The sequence below is a fragment of the Halichoerus grypus genome, chromosome 9, assembly GCF_964656455.1.
Source record: "Halichoerus grypus chromosome 9, mHalGry1.hap1.1, whole genome shotgun sequence".
NCBI lineage: Eukaryota > Metazoa > Chordata > Mammalia > Carnivora > Phocidae > Halichoerus > Halichoerus grypus.
Genome location: NC_135720.1, coordinates 2,215,314 through 2,223,515, shown reverse-complemented (window position 1 = coordinate 2,223,515; position 8,202 = coordinate 2,215,314).

Sequence of the window (8,202 nt, the reverse complement as noted above, 5' to 3'; positions counted from 1 at the left end):
CCATTATTTATTGAATTAATGTTTCATTGCTGCCTAAATCTTTGTAACTAAGATATATAATCCAGGATATCTTGCTTCTAAAAATAAAACAAGACCTTCTATCCCTTTGGGAGTGAGAAGGGGGTTCTTCCAACCCTTCATCGTTGGCTTCAGAGCTTACTGGAAAAACTATTTCCATGGAGATGGAGTTTCTTGATTTTCAAGTAGTTAATGACTTCCAAAGCTACACTATAACATAACAGTGAGCAAAAATGACAGGTTTCCTGTGAGTGTGATTATTTTTAAGCCTCTGGTGTTTTTACCTTAAGTAGATGAAAGAATACTTGGCTACTAAGCACCAGATGTCAGTCAGGCACCAAATGCCACTGTTGTAGGAAAACAAGCGAAGGACCGCACTCATGCCTCTGGTCACAAAGGACCCCTGGCGGGGGGAGATCTGGCCATGTCCAGCCTCGCCACAGCGGAATCCCTAGCAGCACCCTCTCCAAGGACTCTGAGGGTTTGTCAGAGCAGCTGAGGACAAGGCCGTCCTCTTCTCTGCTCCCCACCACTGCTGAGGGGGCTGCCCCAGCCAAGGGAGGGAAACCGCCGTGCGGGTCGGCCCGCCCAGGACTGCTGGATCTAGAGGCCGAGTCCCAGGTTAGACTGATTCTGTAAGAAGAGCAGGCCGCCTCAGCTCCCGCAGTCGAGAGTCTGGACGTGGCTGGATCCGTGAGCCCAGACGATGTTGTCAGGAGCCAGGGTCATTCTCCCACTTCTCCTGACACTGCTTTGCTCCGTCTGAAGCCAGCTGCTTCCTCACGGTGTCCTCACCAACTGCAGGCTCCACTCCCTCACCTCCTTTCTGGTTGCTCTGGGCCAAGTCCCAGGGCAAATGCTGATTGGAGCTACTCGGGTCGCATGGCCATTTCTGAGCCAAGTGCCAGGCCGGGATGGAATGTATATTCTCTGGCAGACCTCCCAGATCTGAAAGGACATAGCTCTCCCCTCACAAACCACATCTTTATCCACCCCTCCATTTTTTGTTTCTTCCCCATTTGTCCCCTCTTCCATCCTCTTCCCCTACTTTCAAGTATCTAAACAATTATGGCCTTAAGTTTTTTTTTTTTATTGGTACAAAGGAGAAGATGGATGGATGGATAGATGGACAGATGGATGGATGGATGGATGGATGGAAGAATGGATGGAGGGGGGTTGGATAGAGGAATGGATGGACTGATGGATGATGGATGGAAGGATGGACAGATGGATAGATGGATGGATGGATGAATGGAGGGGGAATGGATGGAGGAATGAATGGACAAACAGCCATAGGGATCAATGCATCGTTTACTATTTCAGTGAATGATGCAATGTTTGATACACGTCTGACTGAAAGGCGTGGCTTGTCACTCCCGAGCGAGAAGCCCCCAGCAGAGTCCGGCGCATTGTTAGTGAGGGATCCTGGATGAGGAAAGTCCCCCTCAGAGGCCACTACTGAACTCTCGGAACCTGTTTTCTGGAACCATCGTGAGTAGTACCTTTGGCAAGAGAGAGAGTTTCTTTTAAGAGCAGAACATGACTTCGTACGTCTCTCCGTAGTGATGCTCCTGTCACGACGCACACGTGCCGTCTGGCAACAAGCTTCAGGGCAAAGCATTTTCGGATTCCTTTTTAGCGGAGGATTTTAAGTTGCACTGTGAATTGAAATACAACGTGCAGATGCTTACTCATTCTCCAACACAGCCTCACTGAGGCAGAAGGAAACAGCGCGAGAGCCGGGCACCCAGGCCAGACTGCAGCTCTCTCAGGCCGCCTTCCGCATATGAGAAGCCTCTGCGCCTCGCGCTGGGCAGTGTGTCCTGGTGGTCAGGCGGGTGTGGGCCAGCCCGCTGCGAGGCCGGCCTTCCTCCTGGTCCAAGGGCACACACTTGTGCCGGATCCCACAGGGGGCTCCTGCCACGGGGTGGGGGGGGGCTCCTGCCACGGAGGGCTTCTGCCGTGGCAGGCACCTCCATGCTGCGTGGAGGAGGCTCTCCACGGGCACTGAGTACCTGCTGTGCTGTGCCCTGAGGCCCGGGAGGGAAGCAGCCTCCACCACTGGGTTTTTTTCCTGACGCTTTTTGAAATAATAGAACAAAGCCTATTTTCTGCCAGGCTGAAGGAGCAGATCTGCTGAAGCCCCCAGGCTGGCGAATGATCCTACTGACCGCACTTGCCCTGAGTAGAGCGAGCTCCCTTTCTAGGCAGAGAGACAATAGCTGTGTTGCAGGGGTTAGGCCACAGCGTGCAAACTGGGGGGCCCTGCGAAGGGCCAGGGGGCAGAGAACAACTTGCACGACCTTCCCCGCTGCATCATTAATTACTCACAGAGGCGCTGGGGGCTGCCGTTAGGACCCTCGACGTTAGGTTTCTATCTCGGCTCTGCACATTTCAGCTCCTTTCTTTCTTTCTTTCTTTCTAGCCTTGCCACACGGGAAATCTGCATATTCCGCTCCACCCTCGCCCTCCAGATGACGGAGAAAACACCTGCTATTTGAAGGGAGAGCCCCTCTGGCCCAATTTCCACCAGGCAAGCTTCGCATGCCCTACAACGTGTTAATGAAATCCTCGTTATCAAGCAAACCACACAGAGGAATGCATTTCCCCATGGGAATCAGATTATAATTAGGCTGGTCCTCCTGTCTCTGGTTTCACTGTCAGAAAGCGTGGCCAGGACTCATAATAGCACAACAGACAAAGATACAGACACGATAAATCTTTACAACCCTTTAAAATAAGAGGGCGTGCTCTGAGTCATGTAAAGGTGGTCATTCATGGACTGTACACATTTTTACAGATTAGGCACCCAAAATGTAAACCTACCAAATCAGACACTTAGCCTAAACTAATAAGCTGGCAAGAATAAATCTCAGTTGCCCATTGAGTCAACCGCCATTTTTTATTCTTTGTTAACATTCAAGTCGATAATTCTGGAAATGGATGGTTTGGTCTACTCTGGTACAAAGGAAGTTAAAACTGAATTTTTTTTCCCCAATAAATTCCCATATGGGGCAGAGCCTGTGAAAATAATTTCATTGTTTTTTGAGTTCCAAGTTAGAAAATTCTTCTCAAAACCTATTGTCACAGTATGGAGATATTTGAGCCTTTGGAGAAGATCCGGCCTGGGTTTATCTTCTCTTGGTTCCACCGAGGAAGGCTTGGAGGTGCACAAGGTCCAGATGGAGTTTCATGGCCCAGCAATGCCTTCGTTTGCTACCTTGAGCTCAGGTTGGCTGTCCTTGTCAATTCAGGATCCTCGAAGCCTTCAGAGTTGGTCTCAAATCGAGGACACGAGCTCCTCTGAATTCCACTGGACTTACATCCTCTCAGTAACCCTACAAAGTATGAAATATGATTATTTACATTTTCCAAATAAAAAAGCAAGGCTCAGAGAAGCTCAACACTTTGCTCGTGGTCACACAGCTCAAAGCAATGGAGTCATGACCTAAGCCCAGATTGATCTGGGTCCAGGACGCCATGCTAACTTGCGGAGGGCAGCGGGAGGCAGTCCACACCTGGGCAGGGACTCCTGGAGGTGGCCACCCGAGATTGAGGAGAGGTGCCAAGAGCTGGTGCAGAGAGGAAGGGACCCACCCCCCCGGGAGAGAGCAGGCAGCACAAAGATGGCAGACCCCTGTTGTCTTGGGGTTTCACTCCCTGGCTCTCTGTTATGTTTGCAAGGAGGTATTGCCTTTTGGAGTATGCTTTCAGGGCATTCATCTATCTGTTGAGTTTTAGGAAGTTTTTTAATTGAAAAAGAAAATGTGTGAATTTTACTGGACTGCAGCCAAGAGCAGAGGTTGAGATGCTCTGACAGCTTCTATGATATGAACTCTGAAAATAAAATTTCCATAATATTTTAAACTTCTTGGAAGTTGATTCCTAAGAGCACGGAGGCTTATTCCAGCGTGGAGAGAATCTAAGGGATAGAAGGAGCCCCGAGTCCCCTTCAGGGGCTCCACCCACCCCTTGACTTCTAAGGGGAGAGTCAGAAAACCTTGGTCCTTACCCCGGTTCTGCTGTTTGCTCCAGGGTGGATTAGCTCCTATTGCCGAACCTCCTCCTGCCTCAGTTTCTCATCCAGCATGGAGCAGGTTGATGGGGACAGCCTGGCTCTTCTCTGGGGTCAGCGGCCAGGCCCCTCCGTGTCGTGATGCTTGCTGGAAACGCAGAATCTCAGGCTACTCCAGACCCGCTGGGTCAGACTCTGCATTTCTGCAAGACTTCTGGGGCTCTGTGTGCACTTCAAGCCTAGAAAGTGTCATCTTAGATTTCTAGGTGGTCTTGTGTCTGCAGACAGATTGACTTTGTTTCTAGAAGCAAGAGAGACAGAGCTCCTCTTTTCTGAGGACATACGGGGTATGTGGTGTTGCCTGCATGGAGTCCCCACAAGCTGTCCTCAGTCTGGGTCTGTCACCTTTTCCCAAAGCGACCTTGCACCTTCTCCTTCCATCAGCATGACTGCCACTACCTCCCTTGCCTGCCCCAAGGACAGACTATTTCTGCCTGTGCACACTTACACCATCTTCCTCCTTAGCTCAACCTCTCATTCCCCCCAACCACGCGCATCTTCGTCCCCCTTGGGAGTTGACGTAGTCCTCATCCCTGCTCTGCTTCTCATGTACTCAAGTAGATCTTGAAGGCAGAGAAAAATTTTCTCCATGTAAACCCCAGAGCTTCGCACCAAGCTGGCACAGAGGCTATTCTCCATGGAGACTTGTAGAGTGGGGAGTGGGATGTCATCGCAAACCCTGGAACCAGAGGGGTGTTTGGACCAGAGCTCAGCATGCACTAATACAGGGATATGATTTGGTTGTTTGATAAATTCCTCTAGTGAGTCAACTACTTCCAAATGACAGAGTGAAAGATCTGGAAGATGCTACGACATCATAAAATAGGATGGAAAAATGTTATGGGAATTTAGATATTAGCCTATGTGTCCTCCCCCATTCTGCTCTAGGCTTGCACTTGAGATCACTGGCATTTCTATGTTGGGAATGTAGGGCACTGCATGGCCTCTCATCTGCTATGACCATACCTGTGTTTTTCTTTTTTAAAGAACTATCAATCAAAACAAACTCTTCGGTGAAGTTTCACATGTAACTCAAAATTCTAATATCAGATTTTCCATTTTGCTTTAATAAGGAGTGAATCACTTCCAAGATGGAAATGTGATTAGAATCCACAGACCTGCCAGGATGCTCAGCAGGAGGTGCCTGGGGGGGAAGGGCGTGCCCCTGACTCCCCAGTGTGCCAACACCCAGGGCGGACATCCGTCTCTGCAAAGTCAGGTTCTGTCTGCGACATCCAACAAGTCCACCATCACAGAATCCTGGAGGGACTGCACTAACCCGCACCTGAGGACTCTGGTCCCATCTCTTGGTGACTCCCTGTGGCTGTCTTTGAACACGCCCGGGGCTCCAACTTTGAGCCTTGCACCGCTGTGCCCTCAGTCTGTAGTGCTCTCCTCCCAGTGAACTGGACATTCAGTTCCTTTACTCTTGTGGGATTTAGGTATCAATGTATGTATCTACTCCCCCCCATTCACCTCAAAGACCACATCTGAGAGACTTGCCATGTCTTTATTGGGAACTGTGGGACACTGCACGGAATCCCATTTGTTTTTACCATGACCCCCTCTTTTCTTTTTCTTTTTTTCTTTTAGCTATTAATCAAAGCAAATTTTTGGTTGCATTCTTCCCCCCAGGAAGATGTGTCCAAGTGCTAAGCCCCAGGACTTGTGAATGTGACTTAATAGAGGGTTTTTGCAAATGTGATCAAGTTAAGATGAGGTCATTAGGGTTCTCTGGATGCTACCGACTGGGTTCTCGTAAGAAGAGTGGAAGATACACACACACACACACACACTCACAGAGGATGGCCATGTGAAGAATCTCTCCTGGGCTCTGAGAGAGTGTGGCCCTGCCCACACCTTGAGTTTGAACTTCTGGCCCCCAGAACTGTGAGGGAATAAATGGCTATTATGTTAAGCCGCACATTCTGTGGTGCTTTTGCGAGGCCGTGCTGACAAATGAGGGCACTCGCCATGTTCAGGGATGGCCGTTCCTACCTCCCCCCTCCTCTATCCCCACCCATCCCTGAGCTGTCTCCATTTATCTCAAGTCCCTCCTGGCAGGTGTAGCTCCGAGTCAGAGAGCTGAGTGTCCCTCCTTTGTTATAAGGAAAAGGCCAGGGAAAGGGTAAATAAATGACTTTTCTTAAGCCCATCAGAGAATTGAGATTGCAAGCAACCACCTAAGCAAATCTTCACCTGTGTTGTCTGGGTACTCCTATGCATCCCTCAAAACCCTGCTGGAGAGCTGCCGCTGACACCAACAGAGGTCATCACTTCTTCCCCAGCACTGATGCTCCTTACATGGACTTTGATGGCAAAGGGCCTCTGTGCGTGTTGACTTTGTTTTTTTGTTTGTTTGTTTTAAGATTTTATTTATTTATTTGACAGAGAGAGAGAGAGAGAGAGAGAACAAGCATGGGGAGTGGCAGGCAGAGGGAGAGGGAGAAGCAGACTCTCCGCTGAACAGGGAGCCCGATGTGGGGCTCAATCCCAGGATCCCAGGATCATGACCTGAGCTGAAGGCAGACGCCTCACCAACTGAGCCCCCCAGGAGTCTCTCAGGGTGACTTTGAATAAGAGGCCTCGTTTTCATGGACTCCGCAGCCAGGCAGACCTGTTTTCCCTGCCGGCTCATGGCTTGCAGGCATTCCGGGAACACACATTTTGATTTCAGGCACAGAATGGAGGACAATGGCGGCTACACCAGGGTGTTCTCAGGATTCCCGGGGGCATGAGCGTGAGAGGCTCGGCACAGGGCCCAGCCCAGAAACCACGGCCGCTTACACCCATTGGAGGCCTGCCGGCGGCCGGGAGCAGTCCAGGCCCTGGCGCTCAGCACACGGTCAGGCTCAGGACGTTTTGAAGAACCAATCAATTAATCAGCGCTGCGGTCATTTGGCGAGGGAGGTCATATCTGTAGACAAGTGGCTAAAGATTGGGGCTGTGAGTGGGTTCGCAGACAGCTTGTCTCCCACCTGCACGTAGAAGCTAAAGCGCACTCCTGGATGAGGACGGTTGGGTTTTCTGCAGCACGGGCCGGCCCTCGCAGTGTGCCTTCCTCCTGGACACGATTGTGTCACGGGGGACCGTGCACACACCCGCCCATAACCGGGCCACGAAGTCAGCTTCAACCCGTCTAACTTGGAGGTGGAAATAAAAAAACAAGTTGTTCATAGAACAAATTTTTTAAGAGCTCAAAAGCTTTAAAGAATTCTTTTAAATTTATGCTAATGGCATTTCCATGAATTACAGCTGGACCAAGAGCTTGAGCAGAGCCAGGCCTGTTCAGAGAGTGTGGTTCTGCTGTGTGGACACAGGTTGTCCACTCTGGTCCTGGGGTCTTTGACCTCATCCAGTAAATCAGGCCCCGGTGGGTCCTGTGCATACCTGGAGCTGAGCGGACATCCTGGCTGGGGACCGAGGGAGTCAGCCTCTGTGAGGCATCAGCCTTATGTCAGGGAGGGCCCGCGCCTTCTCCAGGCCCCCCACCGGACAGGAGGGCGCAGCCCAGCATCCTTGCATGGGGAGGGACAGTCCCAAATGCTCCATCTCCAGTGTGTCCTAGAATCCTGGAGGCAGAGTCTCAGGGTGGGAAGGAACCTGAAGGTTGGTCTTGTCTGATCTAAGCAAGCTCCCATGACTGAGAGTCTCCAATGCCCTTGCCCCCCACTGCCTCCTCGCTGTGCCTGGGGACCATCGGGGCAGAGCCTTCCCTCAGAGGGGGTGGAGGGCCGCCGGGGCCGCTGCCGCAACCCCGAATTACAGACCCATCTGGCTCATCCCGCCCCTGGCTCACCTGCAGGCCTTCACAAACCACGCCCTTGCTGGACCTTCCGGCTCAGTTCAGGGGACCCCACACCCCAGGGTTAGTGTCTCATCCATGTGCTCTTAATGCATCCTCTTCCTGCCCCACGTGGTATTTCTTTTCAGTTTCTGAAATAATTATAAGTCCACAGGAAGTGAAAAACATGTAGAGAGAGTTCTCATGACTCTTCACCCAGCTTCCGCTAATGGTTAACACGTAACAGAATGACGGCACGGCGGCCCACACAGGAAACTCACAGAGCAGCAAGCTAGTTTATTCCGATTCCACCAGTTGTACATAT